The 26,043-nt window shown below is 41.1% G+C and overlaps 1 protein-coding gene across 15 annotated transcripts in view; it reads right to left on the reverse strand.

The window, feature by feature from the left end:
• APBB2 (amyloid beta precursor protein binding family B member 2) overlaps positions 1 to 26,043 on the reverse strand; it is a 362,842-nt gene that overhangs the window by 224,389 nt on the left and 112,410 nt on the right. For 14 of the 15 annotated variants that reach the window (XM_043871222.1, XM_043871214.1, XM_043871219.1 and 11 more), the window contains one exon: positions 1,191 to 1,310. The exons of the other annotated variant lie outside the window; for it this stretch is intronic. The gene's annotated coding sequence lies outside the window, so the exon portion shown is untranslated. The remainder of the gene's footprint in view (positions 1 to 1,190; positions 1,311 to 26,043) is intronic. 15 annotated transcript variants of the gene reach the window in all.

Raw genomic sequence — 26,043 nt, forward strand, 5'->3', positions numbered from 1 at the left:
TTTCAGAGTATCACAAGGGCAAGCTTTCTCTGATTATGTTCACTGTGAAAATCGCTGATTTTAGGGTAGTACAGGGATGCCCTTGAAGGATACGAAAGTGGAGGTGCAAAGGCCATGGCTCCCACCCAGGGGCTCTACCGCTGGCGAGCTTGGTCTGAGGCTGTCAGCTCTCCCTTCCACTGCTTCTTCTGATGACCTGGCTTATTTTAGAAGCAACTGTCTGGGGGAAGGGTTGAGGGTGGTTCTAACTTTTCTATGAAGGCAAAAAAAAAAAAAAGGGCAGAGAAATGTGCAAGGAAATGGGGCTTAAGGGTGACTATGAATAAACATAACTACGGAAGGATGGGGAGCACAAGTATTCCGAGGAATGACCCAACACACATCCCTGATTTGAAGCCAAAATTCCAGAGGTCCAAAGGGATGCAAATAAATAAATAAGTAAATAAGTAAATACCTAAAGAGCTGGCCTAAGGTTTAGAGACTAAAGGGGGGGAAACAAATAAGTCTGAGACAGACTATACTTTATAGAAATAAGAGATCATTAAATGTACAATGACCATTTTTCTCCTAAGTTAATCAGAGTGGGATCAAACAGGAAAAGGCTGCGTTTGTGGACATTCCCAAAAGACTAATACTGGAAAAAGGAACTGTTGTGAGACACAGTAAGTCATCACTGGGGGAATCAACACTTTCCTCCTGTGGAGAATGGTAAGATATTAGAGTTGGGGACTCTCGCCAACATGTATTCAACCATGACATACCCTGAGGACCTCTTCTGGGTCCATGAATTTTTTTATTTCAAAGCTATTTTTTAAGTCACTGGGAAGTGTTTATAATTTATGGCATTGCTATTGTTTCAAATGTTGTATATTGCATTAAAAAGGAAAGCTTCAACAAACAAGCAAAAAAAAAAAACTATGTGTAAGTGGATATACTGAAACAGAAAAGAGAGACTGCTGATACACACTTCTAGTCTGTCTTATAGGGCCACTGATTTATAAAAACCCTAATTTAGATAACATTTCCCATCATTCAATATTAAAAACTTACCCTAGAGCAATCCATTCTCCTGCATTTCTGAATACTCTCATGTATATCTTATTAACCTTCAACAGCAGTTCAGTACCCTGCCATATTCGACAGGGAAAATTAAAGGGGGGAAAAAAGAGAGAGACAAATCCCATACGTACATGAGCTGCCTGGATGACAGTGAGCCTCTGGGTACCGTCTGCCCATAGCGACGACCAGTCAGCACATTGTCAGGGACCCCGGCAGTTTCCAAGTACTCAGGAAAGACTGAGATGGTTAAGCTGTTACGGGAGGGAGACAAAAAGAAGAAAAAAAAGCAGAAATAAAAAAAAACAGATTTAGGATAATGATTGCATTTTTTTTTCATTAAAATGCTAATGATGACCACAAATTTCCAGATAACCAGGTTGATGAATTATTCATGGTCACATCCAAGATGAAGTCTCCCTGCCACTGCCGGAAGGCCCAGAGCATGCTGATAATTAGCATGTGGTCCCTCTATTGAGTGTAACAGAAGCACAGGTGACCACAAGTCTGTCCATCAGTGCTGGCCCTCACTGGCCCTCTTGAGAAGACCAGACGACCCCACCCACGCTGATGCTTTCTCATCTCAGGATTCTTCACATCAAGGAATAGCACTAGCCTGGCTCTTTGCTGTCACATCTAAACTCATACCTATAAAAACTTGAAAAGCTTGAAAGGAGACATGAGATTTTCTGTATTAAGCAACAAAAATATCTAATTTTTTTTAAACTTTTCATTGAAGTAAAACATACAGAAAATGACACATACCACACATGGACAGCTCAATGAATTCTCCTAAACTGAACACACCCGATCAAAACCCAGAACATTATCAGCACCCCGGAAGCCCCACTTGTGCCCCCTTGTAAAGGTACTACTCTGCATGGATTACTTGTGCCCAGTTTTGTAGACAAATTGATTCACTGTCCTTATCAATTTTTCACTTAAAAATCATTCGCTGGACGCCTCCTATATGCGAAGCACTGTGCTAGGCTTGAGAGCTACAGAGATAAGACACTGTTTCTGTCTTTAAGGAAAGCAAAGTCTATTGGGACCGAGAAACACACAGAAATGATCCCCAAAGGGCAATGGGATGCACACAGTGACTCGGATTCATGGCAAGCAGCCCGGAAATGGAAGCCCTGCTTCCAGAGAAGCAGGGAAGACTTCCAAATACAAGGGATGCCTAGCATGTCCTCGGGCTGAGCAGGACTTGGCCAGGCTGGGAGTGGGAGAGCGGACAACGGAAAAGGCAGAAGGAAGAGACTGCGCAGTGTAATTCAGCGTTGCTAGACTCTCCCGGGTGAAGCCAGGAAAGAAGCTGGGGCCAGACCGCAACCTTGTACACACATTCTAAACCTCTGAACCGGCTACAGAGAGCCACAAACGGCTCAGATCTGAGCCTCAGACACATCACTGGGTGGATTCACAGAGGGCAGAGCAGAGGCAAGGAGACCAGTGGGCCAGTCTGGGTGTCAGGTAGGAGAGGAACGGGCAAAATTAGGGCACGGAGGTAGGCGGGGAAGGAAAAAGGGGAGAAGGGTTAGGACTTGAACCATCCAGACACTAAAAGCAGAACAACGTGGTACTTGACTCCAGGAGGGTGGATGATAGTGATGATAGAGGTAGAGAATACTAGTGAATGGACAAGTTTAATAAGGAAGACAATGGGCTTAGTTTGTGCATTAGAAATTGAGATGTAGAAGATCCGGGTGAGGACTTCCAGATGTTTTTGAGTGTGAGGGTTGGCAAAGAAACCTGAGCAAAACATAAAAGTGGTTATTACATAGGCAGTAGCAGAAATTAGATTTGCGGGTGAGATCACTGAAGGAATACGGGTAGAGAGAGATGACTGGAGGATTAGTGCTAAAAGCAGAAGGCCAGAGAACACAATGATAGAATGGGGAGAGGAAAAAGACCAAAGAAGAAAGTCAGAGAGGTACCATGGAAGACAATGAGATAATTAAAGATAAATGAAAAATACAGCTTTGGATTTGACACTTCAGCAGTCACGGGCCACCTCGATTGAAGGTGGTTTCACTAAGGTGGTGGAGGCAGAGATAACAGAGCAAGTAAGAGAAGAGAAAGGAGAGTGAACAGTTGCTGGAAGAGACTGGTGCTAATGGGAGTCCACGGATTAGCTGAAGGGATCAGTAGAGAGAGAAAGGGTGAGAGTTCACGAGGGAGCGGTAAGAACAGGCTAGTGACCCAGAGGAGGTGGGTAAGGGGTCAGCCAGACAGTGAAGGAATCCACAACCCTCTGACATTAGAGAATGTTACAACTAAAGGAATAAAACAAAGCTGGCTATAGTAAGTTTGACGGTAACAGCATTGGTGGGATATTAGAGGCAATGGACCAAATGACATCAACACTGTAGACAAAATAGTTGCCAAGGCTCTTTGCTAAGGATAAGCTGACACACAAATGGTTTGATGCCACAGATCTTGAAAATCTTGGTATTGGGCTATCCTCTAAAATTAAAGTAGCCTAACCCTGTTTTCAGGTAAATAAACACAGCCAGTACGAATCAAGACAGGAAGGGGCGTTTGCAAGATCAGCACATCCACAGCAGAACATACTAGTGCTGAAAGAAACAGCACAGGGGCAGAAGATTCAGACGAACGCCCTTCTTAAAATGATTTTTGATCTCAGGGCCAACCTTTCCAAAGATTTACACATAGTTTCATTAAGTGAAACCACGACCCACTGCCCTACAGGCTTCTTAAGATGCTTCCATTCGGACACCTTCTAACATGACCAATCTAACGAGAGTGAAGTCAGGCACCTCAAAGAAAAGGCAAGAGGGGGAGACTGGAGCTGGCACCTGCCCGTGACTCCCCACTGAAATGTCCCTGAAGATGTCACCCTGCTCCAGGCTCCTGCCCACGCTTCCACCTCAGCTTCTGGCGAGCCTAGAAGTGGGTGGAGTAACTCGGCTCTTGAAAAGAGCTCCAACAATGCCAAGCGTAGCAGGTTTATTATTAGAAAGTCTAAAGCAGCTTTTCTGTTCTCCGAGCAACCTTTGTGATCTCACAAACTCCAAGGCTGCTCCAGAACTAGCCTGTTTTGGTTACATGACCATATCTACCAGCCATCGTTGGAGGATGACAGAATTTCAGAATTGTAGATAAACACATGATTAATCCTTAAAGTCAGCCAGGACAGAGAAGGTTCCAGAGCCATCGATGCCTACGGACTGTGCCACCCATCTCCGCATCCCTGGGGCACAGGGGATACAGCAAACAGTCCATAAATATGGAATCAATCGATAAACCAATACATAAGTGAAGAGTTCTCACAACCCGGAGATAAAGAGGCCAATTAAATGGTGAGGACAGAATTACTCTTTCTATTCCTTCCTTTCCCACCCTGATGTCAGAGTCAAGCTGCAAATCGCTTTTAATTGCACCGACTTTGCTCTTCACAGAAGAAACTCTTTAGGAACTCATAAATATTGTGTAAGTAAGACAGTTCAGAAATCATGAAAAACAATATGCCTCTTAAAAGGGAAAATAAGTAGGTGCGAACATTTTGTGCATACAAAGAAATAGAAACTGCCCACTTTACATCCCTCCGCCTTCTTTGTTATCCTTCACCGAGGACAGAACATCATTACTCTCAACAGCAGGGTGCCTCTCCTGCTATTGCTCATCCACACGGCCACCCGCTCAGCTCAGCCCACTGGGGCAACAGACCCTAATGAGATAATCAAGTCTCGCTTCCTGGAAAATTCTGATCCCGACATGTATTTGTATTATTCATCATCTCACTTCTTTTACAGCACATCAGCTCTGAGGCATCGCCGATCACAGTGAACACATTTCACACACGACAAGAAGCACACTGTGGTATTGTCTGGAGACAACTTTAAGGACTTAGTCCCCAAAAGTAAGGAACTGTAGGTGGTTGTTTTGTCTGTTAGAACGCACTCTGTGCCACGCTTCTGAACTGTTAAAAAATCACTCGGTCACTCGGTCCTGAAACACTGACTCTGTCTCCGCCCATCTGAACAGCAATATATCGAGAAGGAAACAGATCTAGAACACTGCCATCCGTTTTTCTATTCTTGATTAAGGATCTAGGAGACCAGGGCTTCCCTGGTGGCTCAGTGGTGAAGAATCTACCTGCCAATGCAGGAGACACGGGTTCGATCCCTGTTCCGGGAAGATCCCACCTGCTGTGGAGCACCTAAACCCATGACCCCAACGAATGAGCCTGTGCTCAGGAGCCCACAAGCCACAATTACTGAGCCCTTGCGCTGCAACTCCTGAAGTCTGAGTACCCCAGAGCCTGCAACAAGAAGTCACCGCAGTGAGAAAGCAGAGCACCGCAACGAGGGGGCAGCCCCTGCTCGCGGCAACGAGAGCAAAACCTGCACAGCCAAAAGTTAACTGATTATTCAAAACCAGAAAAAAGGAATCCAGGAGACCAGGATGAACAATACACTATTCACTTGAATGCAAGCCACCAAGGAGAGGAAAGGAATACTTATGCCAGTACACGAAGTGTTTAGGGTGCAACTTTCTAATCACTACATTTATGATACAATCCATAATATATTCACTAACACAGATGCTCTCTACAGGGACATTAATCCTCAACAAATACATTAACGCTTCCCTTCTCTCCCCCAAATTCTTATTATGCTGACATGTGGCAAAAATGCCAAGAATTCTCTCCGAAATAAACATTCCACGTCAACAACCACTTGTTCTGCTATCTCCCTTTCTAACTATTTTATGATAACATAACCACTCTACTTAAGTACTTGCTGCTACTGCCCTAAAAGACAAATTTGTAAGCGAAATATTTTCCTAAAGGGCTTTGTTCAATGTAACATCTTCTTTGCTATGAAAGAGGGTTCAAGCTACTAGAAAGTTGATTATGCTAAATTCTATAACTCATAATTCTCTGGTACCACCCTGCATTATAATACTGTATAACTTCTGCTTTTTAGAAACCTCAAGGAGTAAGACATGATAATGATGAAGATTTTCATAATAGCTAAAAGACGACCCATTTAAGTAATAAAATGGGTTTCATTTCAATCATATTGGATTTTTTTTTCCTCCTAAAAGATAATGCCTTCTCAGAGAGTCCAGAAAACGATTAGTCTCTGGTGGCACAGAATCATCAATATGACTATCAATTATCTTGCTCTATTAGAACACGAGAAACACTGGCTGAGGAAAAGACGGGGGCCCGGTGGATACTAACAAGATCTTCAGTCTCTACCAGCATGAGCTGGATGGGGAGTTCCTACCAAAGCAACAGGACACTCTGGGAACCAAAAGGAAGAGGCTGCTGAAATTCAAACACCAAGAAAAAGGAGAACAAAGGTGAAATCTGAGCCACAGATCCAGGTCTCGGGCTAAGTGGAGTCAGGCTGAGTGGAAGATGATGGACGGGACAGAGGGGCAGGGTGAAAGGCTGGCTCTATGTGGGTGCTGCTGGTAACCCACTGACCCCACCCAGAGCGGCCGGGGCAAGAGGGATGTCTGCTCCTCCACTCAAGGGTCGTGCATGTTACATTTTGGGGAGAGGTTTTGCCTGCCAAGTTTGGTTATCTCCTCTCCCTGGCTATCAGGAGGTGAGTTTCATTACTGTTCAAGTATCAATCTTTCCCTTCCTCAAGTCAGCTATGAGTCTGGAAACCAAATAAAATTAAAAAGCCTAAGAGAACTAAAACTTAAAATACCAAGTTCCAGATAAGCTTTGAAGGACACAGTTCACATTCTGAACCCATACTAGGGCAGCCAAGATGTCTTTTTTGTTTATTCCTTGGTTCTTATAGAATTCAACTCCTAATTCCTTAAGACTCACAGGAAGTCCTTTAGTAGAAACACATCCAAACTCAAAATGTGCCCTGGGGTGTTAATAGTAAGTGACCATGCCTCAATTTCCTTATTCATAAGTGGAAATAATAGTAATATTTACCTCCTACAGTTGTTATGACGCTTCTCAGGTGGACCAGGGGTAAAGAATCTGCCTCCAATGCAGAAGACTTGGGTTCAATCCCTGAGTTGGGTAGATCCCTTGGAGAAGGGAATGGCAACCCACTTCAGTATTCTTGCCTGGAGAATTCCATGGACAGAGGAGCCTGGTGGGCTACAGTCCATAAGGTCGCAGAGTTGGACACGACTTAGTGACTAACACGCGCGCGCGCACACACACACATACACGGTTATTTAACAAGGACTTCCTTTAGAGACATGTAGTAAGTTGAATATCCAGGAACACAACTAAATCAACTGCTCTGATGTGAAGTATCTGTGGAAATGTGTAAATAAACTCAAAACCCGGAGAAGGGAGGGCTTTGCCACTGGATAAGTAGCTTCAGGCAAGTCAATTAGCCTTCTACACCCATCTGTAAAATGGGTTAATGATGCCTATCTTGCAAAGGTATGAAGAACAACAAACAACAATATAAGCAAATGTGAATGAAACCTTAATTAAATGGAAACACAGTTGCTAATGCCCTATGACACACAGATCTTTATTTAGAGCTGAGAAACTCAACTGCTGGTGGTTTCTATCCAACTCTTACCACATCATATGATCAGATCCTCTTCCCAAATTGTTTTCAACAACCTTTCTTCGCATGTGTTAGTCGCTTCGTTGTGTCCGACTCTTTGCCACCCCATGGACTGTAGCCCGCAGGGCTCCTCTGTCCATGGGATTCTCCAGGCAAGAATACTGGAGTGGGTTGCCATTTCCTTCTCCAGGGGATCTTCCTGACCCAGGGACTGAACACAGGTCTCCTGTACTGCAGTCAGATTCTTTACCCTCGGAGCTACAGGAAAGCCCCTGTTAATAAAATGTTTTCAACATAACTGTTTAACCAGAAAGTACAAGTATTATTGCACTTTCAGGTTAAAAAAACCAGACTGTAAAAAAATTCTGCCCGCTCCCCAGAATTATGATATCCCCACTTTATTTCTTTACTTTTTTTTAATTCAAGTGATTTCTTTTCTCCCTTTCCCATTTTTCTTTATTAAATCTTTGCTTTCTCACTGGAAGTTATATCACTGCAATAATAGTAACTACCATCTTTATGTTATTTAGCAATTTACATGGCACTTTCATATACATTATTTCCCTTATTCTTCCCTTTATTTTCCCTTGCTCCACTTTTCAAAACACAAACAGAACTTCCTAAAATCAGCAAAGAAGCCACTTCTCTCCTTCTGACTACCAACACATTAACATACAATAAGTTGTCAAAAGCAACTTAAGACTATATACTGGGAGGGGGGATTGGGATGGGGAACACACGTAAATCCATGGCTGATTCATGTCAATGTATGGCAAAAGCCACTACAATATTGTAAAGTAATTAGCCTCCAACTAATAAAAGCAAATAAAAAAAAAAAAAACACACACAAAAACAAAAACTATATACTGTATACTTAAATCCTGACACATCCAAATCTTCTTGCAAATAATTTTTTTCTTCCTTAGTGATGATCTTTTGAAGTTAAAATAGTGAAAATTATGTATATGTACCAACATGTTAAAATTTTATTAATTTTAATAAATTAAGGTACCATCAAAAATAGTAAATGAAAAATAAAAGAGAAAAGAAGAGGTAAAAAGATTTATGGAAAGAAAAAGAACAAAGTTGATGCTGCTTTAACTTTCAGGAAAATTTCCATAATCTGTCTCACCAGACCTATTTTTCTCCAAGCTCTGCATTAAATAATCTGATCATTAAATCTATGCAAACCACAAGGGATGCGTCCATCTCATTAAAAAAGATGATCTTTTAAGCTATGATAATGAGAAAGAGCATCTATTTTTGGTTTTAAGGGCAGAAGTACTTCCTGCTTGTTGCTCCGGAGGCAGCAACACTTCTAGGAAGCTTTAGCACAAAACAGATGCCTGGTACTCTTTACTGATGATGATGAAAACAGGAACCTTCGACTAGAAATGTTTCCTCTCAGAAGCTCTGCATGCTCTCAGTCTTGATTTGTCAACAAAGAACATGAGGTATCTGAAACAGAGAAGTATTAATTCTACCAAGTGAAGGTAAACAACAGTTTTCTTTAAAAAAACATTTTTTTTTAATGGATTTGGCAAACTCTAGGTAGGAAGACCAAACTTGAAAAGTTAATGATTAGGGATTTTCAGGATTGAGTGGTGGATTACAATTATGTTCTTAACTACATTCCCTCCAGATTCCACTAAATAAGAGTCAGGGATAAACTCACAAGAGAATGGAAGAGGGGGAAATTGATGGGAAAATTTTTTGGAAAATGGAAAGCAGATGAGCTAATGATGAGTGAATTTTCAGAGAGGGACAGACAAAACTAAATGTGTACTGGTAGAACTGACAGGTAGAATGTGGGGCACAGATCCCTAGAAAAGTACTAGTCCAGGCACAGTTACATCTAAAGCGGGGGCATGAATGGAGAAGGCAGCATGGAGGCAGCAGTGAAAGCTGGAGAACTGCTTGTAGGACATTTAAGGAGTAAACCTCCAGATCCATCCTGAGCCGAGAAGCCTGGGACTCAGGGCCACAGGGAGGAGTGGCTGAGTGGAGCGCCATTCTGAAACAGAGGACTGAGCAAAAGCATACACTCCGAATGGAAATAACTTCATTTGCTGGATTTCTAACCAGCCCAAGAAAAGAGATCTACAGTTACCAAAACCAGGGAGAAAGGGGGCTCCTGAAAATGGAAAACACTTCCTATCCATTATTAAAAAGATATTTGCACCCATAAAGAAAAAAGGAATAAGATGCTTTAAAATAGAAATATTGTGAGATCAAGAAAGAGCTGCTAGAAATTAATATTGTGATCACGGAAATTAAAGATCATAGAAGGGACAGAAGATAATAGAGATAAGTGCTCCCCAAGAGTAGAACAACAACAAAAAAAAAATAAGAGAAGGATAGAGGTCAGGAATTTTTTTTTTAAACAATAAGGAAGTTGGAGGGAAAATACAAAAGTTCCAGCGTGTCTGACAAGTAAGTTTCAGAAAAGAGAATACAGAAAACAGTGGTAAGAAAATTACCATCCACTACCTCCTGCAAAAACAATCATCATGGATGAAAAAAGTTACACACCAAGGCACGTTATATGAAACACTAGGGGATTAAAAGTAAAAGATTCTACAAGCTACCCCCTACATAAAAAAAAAAAAAAGGTCACATAAAATAACCATACTCAGAAAAGCATCCAACAATTCAAGAGCAAATTTGGAAGTGGAAGAAAATGAAGCAAGGACTCCAAAAGTCTCGGGGAAAATCATTTCCAACTTTAAATTCTGTATCAATCATATGTGAGGAGAGGCTAAGTGATATCTTCACACATGCCAGATCTCAAAAAAATTACATCATATACACTCTTCTCTCTCCAGAAGCAAGTGGGCAGTGCCCCCCCCCCCCCCCCCCCCCGCCCCCCACCGTCAAAGAAAAAGGAAACTAGAAGAGATGCTCTTCAGTAAACAGGTCAATCAAGAATTCCCAACGTGGCAGTAAAGGAAAGTTCCAGGTCAGCAGCTGTGCCTAAGGCCTCAAGAGCAAACAGTCCAGAAGGGAGCAGGCAAACAGAAGGCTCCCGGAAAAACGTCACACACACACAGAAGTGAGAGCCCAGCCGTTGCGTCTGACCTTATTTGAGAATTTGGGGATGAATAAGTAGCACAGAAATAGAATGGAAAGCCAAAAAAAAAACACACAAAGATTTTTTAAACATGCTGGACAGAAAAGAAAACAAAGCCACGTTACACTGCATAGCTCGGCTACAGAAAATATTTACGGAGATACAACTATCTCAGAGAGTGAGAAGCAGGTATTTGAGGGAAGGAGTATAAAGGAAAGCTAACTCCTTCTCTTCCTTTGTAGAAACTCAATATTTAGTGTCTAAAAATGGAAAAAAAAATTCTAGAAATATCAATATAAAGATATTAGCTACATGGAAGTAAATATCAGAAGAAATGCTAACTGAATTGAAAGCAGTTGCTTCTGAGAAACAGGAAATGATAGAGCAAGTATGCGAGCAGGAACTTGTAACCTATATACATGTACTAGGTTGATAAAAAAGTTAGTTCAGGTTTTCCTATATGATTTTACAGAAAACCCAAATGAACTTTTTGGCCAACCCAATATTACTGCAAACAAAAAGTACATTTTTAAAAGGGTATAAAGTTATGAATAAAATATATAAACCACCTAATCAAAGACAAATTGATAAGGTGAAGTTTCACTTTATACTATAAATTAAAAAAAACAAACATAATCTTAGTCTACTCCTAGTTAATCAAATTGTTAAAAAATTCAGTTGAATGCATTTCACCTTAAACTAGTAAGGAGAACTCCATGAGAGATCAGTTACACATAAATTGTCAACATGTGGTGAAAGGTCCCTGGATACCACAGCACAAGAGGGGCTCCTCCATCTTTGTGATCATAGCATCATTAACCACAGCTGCAAATGGATAAACATGTTGTCTGCTCCTCATCTACCAGAGATCCAACTGTGCTTTCTTACAGTGAAGATTTGTCCTTATAGAGGGAAGAAGAAGGGAGAATGTTCAACATCAGAACTCTTTTCCTATATTCGGGAAATTTCTCATCATATGAGTGTTGAAAAGACACATCTTTCAACACAGAGACAAAAATGGCTGGACCTTCCTGGACTCCCTTGCAGCTAAGGCATGGGACCTGGTTTTGGCCAGCCCTGCATTGAGAGCTGGACCCAGAGGCAGGAGTAAATTACCATAGGTGAGGGCAACATCTAGTGCCCCGAGGTCGGTAAGGCGACAGATCTGGTAGCAAAAGTCTAGTCCCAGGGGTGTGGTCAGTGTAAACTAGCAAGATCCTGTGTTCAGGATCTGTGATAAGAGTCCAGCCTGCATTGAACTAATCATAGCATATGACCTTGGCTATGAATCTGGCTGCGTAGTGTCTAATTGCTCCATCCTGTTCCCAACTTCCAGCAGTTCTAGAAACTACCCACTATCTTCTCAACAAATTACTTTCCTGTGTAAACCATTCAGCCAGTCTCTACTGCATCTGTCTAAGAACTCTGCCTGATCCACTGCCCCAGAATACACAGGTGGAGATAGGTGACCGTCTACTGAGGTTAAGAAAGAAACATTTATGTTCCTTATGATACTAAAGCAGAATTAAGGACATTTTTCCACAGGGAAACATGGGGGGAAGGTTAAGCTTTAAGTTACAAATAAAACTGGAATGTTAAATGCTGGAATGTTATGGGTTAAAAGTTTCAATGGGCTCATCTATTCTTTATTTTCTCCCACTAGAAAACACACTCCAAGTACAAAATCACAAGCTGACTTCACAATAAGCCATGAGAATGTAATCAGTTTGTGAACTGTCACTACTCACATTTGGCAAAAGACTTGTGCTCACGATTTTTGTTGTTGTGAGTGGGCAGAAGAGCAGTGGGTGAGGTAGAACAATTTTCTTTGTCTTTCTACTCAACACAGAGCTTTCTTTGAGAGATGAAGCCGTTTGAAAACCAGTGGTCAAGAACTGCACATGAATATGAAAATGCAAACCAAGGCATGCAAAGATTTATACTCAACGGTAGAAACATCAATATTGCTGAAAAGCTACATCCATCAGCTCAGCCTACTGCAGCATATTTAGTCCCAAGACTGAGAAAGCTGAACCCCAGGCAATTTATATGCATGTGTATCAGACTAACCACACAAATTCTGCAGATGAAGCCAGAAGTTAAGATAGATAGATTGGAACGAACTGTTGATGTGACCAAAAGGGCCTCATAAAAGAGTCAAATGCAATGATGACATTAATAGAAATGTGGATGCAAAGAAAGAAAGGCTCTTTCTGTGGTGGGCATTGTTTTTGGAAATTGAGAAAGTGCTTCAAGACAAAGTATAGCTACAGTTTTTGTTAATTGTACAGAACAAGATTATACCCACCCTGTAAAGAAAGCTTACAAAATAAATTCAAAGCCGGATGTACGCACATAACTTTCCTTTCTGTGGTGTTATTTCACAAAGACTTGCCAAGAGATCAATCCCTCAGTCACAGAAGTCAGGCTATAAGGTCACCTTGGGAAAAAATTAACTGTATTTCAGTTGGTGATGTAAATGCTACCTCAAATTCTCTCAACTGCCAAAGCATCTTTACCATAAATTCTTCTCCTGTGCCGTCAGTTCCCATGAAATATCTAATGGCCGCTAAAACAAGAGTTTCATTCCACAGTTGTCCAAGTGAATTATATTGTGCTCACGCAGTGTTTTGAAAAGCTGAGATAAATTTATTTTAGTCAATCCCAGATCAACCACCTCGCCATCCCCCCACTCCCTGTTTTTCTTTGGGATTACACTGGACAGTGATGCCACACGGCAATGTGTGTACGTATCAGAGTAAATATGCAACCTAATCAGCACAGCTCTGGACACAGCAAAGCGGTTTTCAGAAATCAAAAGAGAAAGGCAGGGGGATGCCAAGAAATCAGTCTCAAAAGCTTTTTCCACTACTACTTTTTTGAGAAATTTTGATATAAGGGTCAGTTTCTGATAGATAATATAAAGGAGGCAAATTCATAGCTAGCTAATGAATTTCAGAACGGTGAAACTCTGCTATTTCCAAAACCCACCATGTCCAAAGCCTGAATTAAAGAAGTGTTTCTTTGTTCTTCCCCTTCTCTGATGGCTTAAGGGATCATCCAGAAATTCACACTGAGGGGTTCTGTTTCATCCTGTGTTGGTTATGCTTTCAACCATGGTAAGTAGCACATTTTTTAAAACTTTTACAGTAAGAATCTCTATATAGAGATTCCCTGGGGGTACAGCGGATAGGAATCCGCCCGCCAAGGCCGGGGACACGGGCTCGACCCCCGGCCTGGGAAGACCCCACATGCTGTGCAGCGACTAAGGCTTTGGGCCACTACCTCCGAGCCCGTGCTCCAGAGCCTGGAGACGGCAAGTACGGAACCCAGGCACCTCCACCACTGAAGCTCTTCACCTGGAACCCGTGACTTGCAGGAAGAGAAGCCACCGCAGGGAGAAGCCCACGCACCGCAATTAGAAAGTAGCCCTGCTCACGGCAGCTAGAGAAAAGCCCATGCAGCAACAAGGGCCCAGCACAGTGATTCTCCAGGCAAGAGTCCTGGAGTGGGCTGCCATTTCCTTCCCCAGGGCATCTTCCCGACCCAGGGGTCGAACCCGGGTCTCCCGCATTGTAGGCAGACGCTTTACCCTGAGCTACCAGGGAAGTCCTCACAATAAATATAATTCTTTAAAAAAAGAATCTCTATATGATTATATAATCTCTCAAATACCTTCTTAATCTAAATTTTTTTAACAAATATGGTGGTAGTCGCTCAGTCATGTCCAGCTCTTTGCGACCCCTCAGACTGTATGTAGTCCGCCAGGCTCCTCTGGTCCATGGGATTCTCCAGGCAAGAAGATGGTACTGGTTTGCCATGCCCTCCTCCAGTGGATATTCCCGACCCGGGGATCGAACCCAGATCTCCTGCACTGCAGGCAGATTCTCTACCATCTGAGCTACAGGGAAGGCCCAACAACAAATATGGCAAGGTATAATTAAAAGGGCATTGAATAAACCAGAATCGCACAGTGTAAACTGATAGCCAATCACATTCTAAAGGAAGTATAAAATGGTGAAACACTGTTGCTCATTTGGAAAAACTGTAACTGACAGCAAGTCAGATGAAAATCAATCCTCCAACAGTTACTACAAACACAGCAGTCTGCAGTAGGTATGGAAAAGGAATGAGGCATGTGACTCACTTACTGCCAACAGGGAACTCAACATCCTGCAGAAACACAACACATGGAACACGGATGAACCCTGGATCACAGGCCCCCAAAGAGATTTAAATGTGCAGGAGGTTGGATAGGTCAAATGGGACCAATTTCTGTCATATTACTAAGCCTATTATGCACACTTTAAAAAATCTTATGTGACATGACTATATCCACTCTTCTTTTATCAAAGGATATGAGTCAACAATACTGTCAAAGTAACTTCATGCAACTAAGAAACTTTACCATATCTTCTGTACCGCACCTTTCCGACCTCACTCATTAAATTGCTGTATTTACTTTTGACCAGTCTGAGTCTCCCACTAGAGTATGAGACAATATAGGTCAGAGTTACGCCCTACAGAACTTTTTAAGTACTTAGCTCTTGACATTACTGAACACATAATAACCAATATATTAATGATGAATGGGTGAATGAATGGTAGGTACTACAACAGTAGATATTTATTTGGTGATTTATCTAAATACAAAGATTGATTCTTGACAATAAAACAAAGTTCAGGAGGTTTCTACAAAGCTATATTTCATTAAGAAAATGGTCAAAATTAAGAATAAAAAAATACACAAAAGAGGCATTCACTGAAGCATTGTTTATCATAGGAAAAATGGCAATATTCTAAGTTTTCATCAAATGGGCAATGTGCTGTTTTATTACGGTCAAACATGGGATAGATTATGCAACTGCTAAAAATGACAAATATGAAGGCCTGTATCAGAGGAAAATTAAGATAAAACAATAATAAAATATAAAAGGTCAAAATAAGATGTATACTACAACTATGAACAAATAAAAATATATACATATGTAAAAGAAGAGTGGAAAGAAATGCACACAAAAACACTTGCTTAAGTACTTAGACTTGGAGCTTATAGGTGATTTTTCCACTCTAAACATTTTGTAATACTTAATATTTATATAATCATTTATAGATCCTACTGTAAAACTATCTTGCCACTTACTAATTCTTGTAGCATTTTAACCTTGTGTCCAATGGTAATTGCTACAATGATTATTAATAGTGACTTATTTCATCAATCTAACTGCTATTGGAAGATACACTGCTATTTTATGTACTAATAAAAACAGAAGTGCTGCCAACAATAGTTGTAGATGGTCAGCAACTGCAAGATACATCAAATTTCAAGAATGTCAAGATGTGAAAGACCTATGTCTTAGAATCAATGAAAAAATAAAGAATAAACAGAATAAAGCAACTGTAAAATAAAAATTAGGCAAGAAACTAGCAAATCTATGAGGAAACTGATTTGCTAGTTTCTTGCCTAATTTTTATTTTATTTGTGACTCAAATAAGGCTATATAGAGACTGGGATAATAAAAGGAACAAGGACATCATACAACAGGAGTCAAGTCGTCATCATACTTCTGAGATCAAATATCTCTGGTCCAAATGGAAATGGATTATTGTTGCTCAGTCGCCCAGTCATGTCTGACTCTTTGCGACCCCATGGACTGCAGCACGCCAGGATCCCTGTCCCTCACCATCTCCCAAAGTTTGCCCAAGTTCATATCCATTGCATCAGTGATACCATCCACCCATCTCATCCTCTGACACCCTCTTCTCCTTCTGCCCTCAATCTTTCCCAGCATCAGGGACTTTTCCAATGAGACAGCATCACATCAGATGACTGGAGTTTCAGGTTCAGCATCAATCCTTCCAATGAGCATTCAAGGTTGATTTCCCTTGAGACTGGCTGGTTTGATCTTCTTGCTGTCTGAGGGACTCTCAGGAGTCTTCTCCAGCACCACAGTTTGAAGGTATTAGTTCTTTGGCACTTTGCCTTCTTTACGGTCCAGCTCTCAAAACCATACATGACCAATGGAAAGACCACAGCCTTGACTTGAGTAAATAGATTGTCAAGAAGTAATTAAGGTAAACCAACAGGCCTAAACAAGATTTTTTAGCTTGGAATGGGGGCTTTGCAATGATTGGCTTTGAGTGGCATTCCCTTGAAAGTAATGCTGAAATTTTCTATTGGTTTATAATCACAGAGAGGACCACTGATTGAATTTTGGTAATCTCAAATTTATGCATGAGGGGGTAGGATGGGAAGAGGCAGTAAGTTCACATCAGAGAATGAAATGTCATGGTTCACAAAAGCAGAATTAAAATTTGTAACTTTTCACCTACTAGCCCTCTAAATTTTCCTCCCTAGGTTCACCCATTTCATAAATAATTGGCTTTTTTATTTAAAATAATGAAAACTAATCTCATCTGAACTTCTATCAGTTTGGCATGAAGAAAATATAAGGAACTTTACAGCTGGGAACCAAATCATGGGACAGTACTTAAACTATCCCTGAGACAGTAACCACAACAATGCAACAAATTTTAAGAACGTACCATAAGCAGTGAAAGAAAAATATCACCCAAGAAGAAAAAAAAAGGCAAGTTCATTATTTTAAAAGCAATAATTATTTAAACCCTTCATACACCTATATATATAAGGTAAAGGGGTCTTATTCACTGCCAAAATGACAAAATACAGAAGTCTAATATTAAACTAATATAAATATCAATTTGGTTAGTAGTGTAAGAATAAATGAATAAATGAATAAAAATCATAAAAGCCAACCCCAGAAAAATCAACAAAGCCAAAAGTTGGATCTTTAACAGCCCAACAGAACTGACAAACCTTTTAGATAAAAAAAAAAAACAACAGAGAAGATTCAAATAAAATCAGAAATGAAAAAGAAATCACTACCAATTTTAAAGAAATTATAAAAGAGAATTTAAAGAGAATTATAAAAGAGTACTATGGACAATTGTATGGCAACAAATTTGATAACCTAGATATCACAAAATAGGTATCTTTCTAATTACCCCTACCAAGATGGAATTAAGAAGAAGGAAAATCAGACCTATAACAAGATTGGTCAGTAATCTCAGAAAGAAAAGCCCAGGACCAATGGCTTCACTGGTAAATTCTATCAAACATTTACAGAAGAATTAACATCAATCCTTCCCAAGTCCTCCTAAAAAAAAAAAATAAAGACACTTCCAAACTCATTCTATGAAACCAGTATTATATTGACACCAAAGACAGTGCTCTTTAAAAAATAAATCCTACAAACCATTACTCTTTATCAATATTGATGGAAAAATCCTCAACAAAATATTAATAAACAACTCAACAGAATATTAGAAGTGGGATTTATTGCTGGAATGCAAAGATGGTTAAACATATGAAAATCAATCAGTGTAATACACCACATTGAAAGGGAAAAAAAATCACATGATCATCTCAACTGAAGCAGAAACTAAATCTGAGAAAATTCAACACTATTTCATGATAAAAAAAAACACTCAACAAATTAGGAACAGAAGAAAACTACTTCAACAAAATAAAAGACTTATATGAAAAGATCACAACTAACAATATACCCAACGCTGAAAAGCTGAAGGCTTTTCCATTAAGATCAAGAACAAGGCAAGAATGCCCACTCTTATCACTTTTTTTTCTTGCCACTTCTGTTCAATATAATACTGGAAGTCCTAGAGCAATTGAGAAAAAAGGGGGGGGGGGGGGGGGGGGGAAGCATCCAAATTGGAAAGGAAGAAGTAAAATTATCTCTGTTCACAGACGACATTAAAACCCATCACAGATGTAAAAAACACTAACAATTTCAGGAAAAAAAATGGTAGAATAAACAAATTCAACAAAGTTATACAATATAAACCAACACACAAAAACCAGTTACATTTCTATACACTAATGATAAACAAACCAAAATGAACATTAAAAGACAATTTTATTTATAATAGAATCAAAAAAGAAGAAAACATTTAGGAATAAACTTAACCAAAGAGGCAAAAGGCTTATACATTTAAAACTACAAAAAAATGTCTGAAAGAAATTCCAGTCAAACAAATGAAAAGATATCCCATATTCCTAGATCAGAAAACTTAATATTTTATGTCAATACTACCCAAAGTGATGTACAGATTCAATGGAATCCTTACCAAAACCTCAAATATATTTCTTTCCAGAAATTGTGAAATTTATACCTATTCTCTTTTTTAATATATTTCAACGGTGAACTGCTCCAAATTACCAACAAGCAATAATAATTAAATAATCAACCCATAAAGTAACATATTGAGCACTGCAAATTCAAAGCCACCATTCAGCTACACAGAAGATCTAATATTTAAAATATAATGGCATCAACACTAACATTCAGGCTGATAATGGACCAAATTCACAACTTTTTGCATGAGACAATCACAGGGAAATCACTTGGAAATCACAGGAAATCACTTGGAAAGCCTGTTTGCCAATGCACGTGAAAAGCACACCAACAGAACAGAATAGTATCAGATAATGGGTGGGATGGCTTTTTCCAGCAAGATCAATGCCTGGGTCTCCACAGAACAGCTAGAGTCACAAACTAGGGTGGAGTGTAGAAAGGTAATCACCATCATCAGATGCAGAGAGGTTCAATTTGTTCAAAAATTGTACTGTGTATTTTTAGGAGTTATAGATGCACAGAATTCCTGATTGACAAGGATCTTTAAAATCATATTGCATGTGAAAATCATTTTCAGGATAAGCAAATGACGACCCCTGGAAGGAATGCTTGCTTAAATAATGCAAAGTCACACAACTAGCAATGAGCAAAACCAGGCCTAGAACTTCTGTTTCCTGCGTTCCTCCATCTTTCCTAATAAAACTCTTTAAGGTTGGGAGTATCACTTTAGTCTGCTGGCAGAAAAAGTCTCCACACAAAATGATTTACTTGATCAGTTTTCAAAATGATCACCAGAGTAAGTTAGTTAATTGGCTATTCCCCAATACAAAATAAAAAGGTTAAAAACTTTTCTCTCTTGGGATGAGAACTTTTAGGACCTCTCAGCAGCTTTCAAATACATAATACAGTATTGTTAACTAGTCACATGCTGCAGATTACATTCCCATGACTTATTTATCTTATAACTGGAAGTTTGTACCTTTTAATTACTTCTCCCTACCCCTAAACCCCTCACCTCAGACAATCACCAATCTGTTCTCTGTTTCTCTAAGTTCTGGGATTTTTTAGATTCCACATATAAGTGAGATCATACAGAATGTGTCTTTTCCTGTATGACTTGTTTCACTTAGCATAATGCCATCAAGGTCCATCCATTCTATTACAAGTAGCAAGATTTTCTTTTTTCTTGATGTCTGAAAAAATAGTCGACTGGATATACATGTCACAGCTTCTTTACCCATCCATTTAGCTGTTGATGGACACTTGGATGTCTTAACTATTGTGAACAATGCTACAATGAACATGTGGGTGCAAATATCTCTCCCACATAGTGATTTCAATTCCTCCAGACATATACTCAGCAAATGGAACTGCTGCGTCTCATGGTGGCCCCATTTTCAGTTTTTTGAAGACCTCCATACTGTTTTCCATAGTGGCTACATGATTTTACAATCCCATCAGCAGTGCACAAGAGCCCCTTTTCTCCACATCCTCACCAACACTTTCATCTCTTGCATTTTTCTTAACAGTTTGTTCATGTCACTTTCGGTTGTGCTGGGTTTTCATTCCGCATGCAGGCTTTCTGTAGCTGCAGTGAGTGGGGGCTACTTTTCATCGTGGTACATGGGCTTCTCGTTGTGCTGGCTTCTCTTTTTACGAAGCACAGATTCTAAGGCGCGTGGGCTCCGGCAGTTGCAGCACACAGCCTCCGTAGTTGCAGCACAGGGCTCAAGGGTGTGTGTGCTTCAGTAGCTGTGGGAGGCAGGCTCCACGGTTGTCGCTCACGGGCCGCAGGGCATGCAGGGTTCCGTAGTGGTGGCACACAGGCTCTGCAGTTGCAGCTCACAGGCTCCGGAGCGCAGGCTCCGTAGTCGTGATGCACAGGTTTAGCTGTTCCGAGGCAAGTGGGATCTTCCCCCACCAGGGATCAAACCCATGTTCCCTACATTGGCAGGTGGATTCTTACCTACTGTACCACCAGGGAAGTCAATATCTCTTGTATTTTTAATGACGGCCATTCTAATAGGTATGAAGTGATCACAAAACATTTTCTTTAAGATTCTTGACCACATCAGTCTGTGCCCAATATGATTAAACCAACTCACCCCTGCCTTAGGAAAGGAACCTCCTAGGATTATATGGAAGCCTTCGTATTGACTCTGGACTTTTTGATAGCTGTGGTGCTTGTCATCCTGTGTGTGCTCACTCAGTCATGTCTGACTCTTTGTAACCCCATGGACTGTAGCCACCAGACACCTCTGTCCATGGGATCTTCCAGGCAAGAATACTGGAGTGGGCTATTTCCTTCTCCAACATTGTCATCCCATTCCTGGCGAAAGCAGTTAGGATCTGCCCTATGAGAGGTGGACTTGCCAATGTCAATTATCCTGGAAAGAGGCAGAGCTAAGACATTAATATGAGAAAGGAAAGACCTGGCAGAAGGAAGAGAGAAACCCTCACTCTTCCAGAGCCTTAATCTATTGGATGCCTGGGCTCTGCAACCTAATATGCTGACAGTCACTTCTGGAGGGGGCGATGGGGGGCAGTGTCCAAGCCAGAGAGGCAGCCTCGTGAGGGTTGGTCTCATTCTGCCACATCTATCAGCCAATTTTATGGGACTCTCAGGGTTTTGTTAAAAATCATAAACTCAACTTTTATCTACTATAGGGAATTAAGGACATGCTCCCAAGCTAGAGGTGTGGTGTAAAATGGGAATGCAGAGTCCCCCATTTGCTACCCCATGGAAAGGAGTCCATGGGGTTGCCAAGAGTAGGACACAACTGAGCTTGACTAGCATGAAAGAGAACCCTGGAGGGAAAAGGAAACTGTGGGACCTAAAGGTAAATGCGTCATCATCTCATAAAATACGGAAGAGACTGGTCCTAATAAGCATGATTCTAATTCTATCCAACCCTCATACTGCAATTATTGTCAAGCATTTCCTGAATACCTAAAAGGCTTTTACGTACATCTGTGTGACAAAATACTAGTTCATGTCTTCAAATCTATGTATACGAACCAATTTAATCCTATTTATTAGGAGAAAAATCCCAATATATATTCTATTAGTATGCTGAGTCCCTATGTGAATGCCTCATTTGATTTTCAACAAAAGACACACCTCAACAGACTTAAGAAAAAAACTTGAGTTCAACAATTTCCCCTCCACTCATTTATTTAAACCTCTGACTAAACCTCTGTTGTAAGAAATTATTTCTACTATCTACTTGGAAAACAAATGAAAATGCATCTAAATTAAATTACCACTGTTGTGGAAACACTGAAACTCTAAATAAAAACTAGTGATCATGACAAAATTTTCTCAAAGGATGCTAGATTACCCCAGCACCATTCACCTTCAGGACAACCTGTAAATGCCCATTTTCATATGGCTATGCCAGCTACTGGTGCTTCCTCGGTAGCTCAGCTGGTAAAGAATCCACCTGCAATGCAGGAGACCACAGTTACACTCCTGGGTTGGGAAGGTCCCCTGGAGAAGGGGTACACTCTCCAGTATTCTTGGGCTTCCCTGTGACTCAGTCAAGTAAAGAATCCATCTGCAAGGTGGCAGACCTGGGCTTGATCCCTCAGTTGGGAAGATCCCCCGGATTGAGGGAATGCCTACCCACTCCAGTATTCTGGCTGGGAGAATCCCCATGGACAGAGGAGCCTAGCAGGGTGCAGTCCATGGGGTCGCAAAGAGTTAGACCCAACTTGACTGAGTGATTAAGCACATGCCAAACATTAATTAAAGTTCTTTCTGTTAAAATTGGCTGATACCTCTCTACACCCGAACCTTTTCAGGTACTGCTCATTTTCTCTTCTTTCTATTTATGAGAGATCAGACAGCAGTCTAACATAACTTTATGAGTACTACATCCACATTAATTCATCAAAGCAGTCTGAACACTGTAAAGATTTTTTTTTTAAGGTACAGAATGCCACCAAATCCCCTTATCAGTAGGGTGGCCAGAACACTCGATACTGAGAGGGGGCATCATCAAAAACAATACCAGGCAGCGGGCACAGTCAGGACCGACCCAGCAAACTCACACCTATCGGCCACCCTACTTGTTAAAGAGCCACCACCGTACTTAAAAGCTGAAAGTCTCAAAAAGGTGAAATAAAGTTCGTGATGGGAAAGGGGACAAGAGTGGGTTCACACGTGAACAGAAAGTCAGAAGAGTCCAATTAGAAGGTGACAAGAAAGCCGAAGCCTCTCTCAAGCATCCACACCCAACGGCATTTCCAGGTTCCCTAAACACAACTCCTCCCCTCCTCAGATATTAACACGGTTTGTACACGTGAATCAAGTCTGTCTTATGGCAAGTGCTCTCCTTGCTCATTTATCGGTTTATTTCACTGCGACCCTCCCACTCCTCTTTGATACCACCTTATCTCAACCCTCCTACCCACCAAGCACCCGAGTTTCTTTCCCCTCTCTTCCTTATTTTATGTCCCGTCACTGAACCAATAAACCAGAGTTACTGGGAACTCAGCACAGGCACTGTGCTAAGTTCTCCGACGTAAAAAGGGGATTCCAAAGGTTAATTAGATTCAGTCCTCGCCAGCTCACTGCTCAAACTTTTGTTCACCACACTGTTTAAAACTCAATATTGAGTTTCACTCCAGCCTCCATTCCTGCATGTCCTAAGCAGCCCAACCAAGGCGTACAGATGCCAAGCTTCCTAGTGAAGCCACCCCTCTGTTTATTTGTGGATAATTTTCACCAGTATATATACTGAAGAAAAGAAGAATAAACTCTACAACTTCGGTTAAGGCCTCAAAATTTCCACATCTTAAAAAACTTTATAAAAGCTATTCTGCTCTCCCACCCAAGACACTGAGGTTTTGGGGCAACAAACACTCCTTCCTGCATCCCTAGTTCCTCCTTGAAGCTGGTGAAGGACTATGACTTGCCCACCACTGAATGTCCAGCACCTTGCAGAGTGTGCCCAGCACAAAACAGATGATAAATATCTGCTGAATAAAGGAATGAATCAGGGGCTCATGATTTATCAACTGTTTTATATTCCAATCCTCAAGATCTTTGCTCCATTGATCATTTCCTCGGAAAAGTCAGTCCCATCTCCCTATCCCACCAACTCCATCTCCCCGCCGTAGAAACAGCTTTCAGTTCAGTCGCTCAGTCGTGTCCGACTCTTTGTGACCCCATGGACTGCAGCACGCCAGGCCTCCCTGTCCATCACCAATTCCCGGAGCTTGCCCAAACTCATGTCCATTGAGTCGGTGATGCTGTCCAACTATCTCATCCTCTGTCGTCCCCTTCTCCTCCTGCCCTCAATATTTCCCAGCATCAGGGTCTTTTCTAAGGAGTCAGCCAAAAATCCAAGATCAAGTCCCAGTCACTTAATAATAGCAATGCAACCCTGAGCAAGTTTTCTCATCATTTTCTAGGCCTTATTTTCCTTATCTGTAAAATAGAGATAGCACTATCACGTTTGCAAGGTTTCTGTGATATTTGTGAGATCTGAACACACTTTACGTAAAGGTCCAGGCAGGAACCCAATAAATGTGTGTCAGATGAAAGAATAAATTGCCATTCTGTTCTCTGGCTCCAGATCAAAATGTAACCATCAAAATGTAATTTGCCAAAGCTGGTCTTCATTTAACCACAGATATGCATTTGGAGTCGTAACACACAACTGGAGTCTGTCCACTGTGGAACATCAAAGGGGGAGTTTAACATCTGCTTTTAACTGCAGGAAAACAACAATTAGTCCACAAGTAAAAGGGAAAGGGATAAGACGGGATTTTATTTTCCCTGCCAGGGTATCCATGTATTAAGGGACTACCAGCTTACAGCAGGCTGAAGCTTTTTTGCAAGGTCACATAGTTGGGGGAGGTAACCCTGGCAGTGGTTTTTAAATTCAGTGTTTATTGACAGCTCCTGCTTTCATGATCAAGAATGTACCAGCCAAGTCTGCCCTTCCTTCGAAGTGCAAAACTTAGCAGTCAAGAAGTGCAAGAATCAGACTGAGGTTGAGGAGTATTTTTATCCAATGTGCTCGCTCTTCTAGCAATCTAAGACATTAAACCTCAAGAGGGAGTGACCTCACAAATCTTTGTGCAAGCTGAAATTTATGAAATGCATGTCTGCGATGGCAAGGACATATTTGTCTCTGTAGAGCCAGGCTCTGAGACCCATTCTCCTGTGGTCTCCTTCCCGCCAGGCTGAGCAGCAGCCGGGGGAATGGCTCCCTGTGCTCTCAGACACCTGGGCCTGCCAGGAGAGCTGTTTACGGGCCCTCACCCTCCTCTTTTCCAGGAACCGAGGCGGAGAAGCTATGAACCTTCCCCAGGGTTTGCTTCCTCCCTCACTGCTCACTTGTGCTACTCGCTTGGAAGATGAAAGAAACCCCAGAGCTTTTCAAATCCCAGTGGCAATGTTGATCTCACATAACATTTTCCATTTTCTTTGGAAAATGTTTTCTTTTCTACTCTCCTCCAGCATACAGAACATGAAGCAGTCTAAACTACCTCCTTGGAGCACACAGAAGTAAACACAATAGTTACAAGAGAAGGTGAACACTGGCTTAAAAACAGCCAAGGGTCATCGTGGGATAAACATGCGCTCTAATACGGAACCATCACGTTCTGTCTTACAAGTTCACAATTCTGGCCTTTCAAGAATATCTGAGCAAAAGTGGCTCCCATCTGAATACAGGTATTTTTTCCCCAAATACCCAATGAACCAGGTACACGAACCTACTATCATAACCTGTTTCCTTATCTATTCTCATGTTACAGATGTTTTCTTGCCATGAGTCACAGAGTTCGTAAGCCAAGAAACCAGGGTGCCTGACTCCAGGATCTCCCATAATCTGCCTGAACCAGAGAAGTACTACTGTTGTCTAATCTGAGTCCAGCCACTCCCCAGCTCGGTGACATCAGACAAGTCACTCAACGGTAGTGACCATCAACACAAGGGCTCCACTTATTTTTAGAAACTGAGGTCCTCACCTCCATGAATGATAGGGTAGTATTTTTTTATGGACTCAAAAATATCATTTAAGACAGTTTCATACATACCATAGCAGAGGAGCAGCAAGACAGCTTTACAGTCTCCAAAAGACACTAGAAATGTGTTTTAGTCTCAGCTTCCAAACTTAATCTAGTTTTGAACAGCAAGTCATAAATTAATTTTTAGATAAAATGGCAATCAGGAATTTCTGGAAACTTTCAAGAT

The sequence above is a fragment of the Cervus elaphus genome, chromosome 17 (genome assembly GCF_910594005.1).
Source record: "Cervus elaphus chromosome 17, mCerEla1.1, whole genome shotgun sequence".
Lineage (NCBI taxonomy): Eukaryota > Metazoa > Chordata > Mammalia > Artiodactyla > Cervidae > Cervus > Cervus elaphus.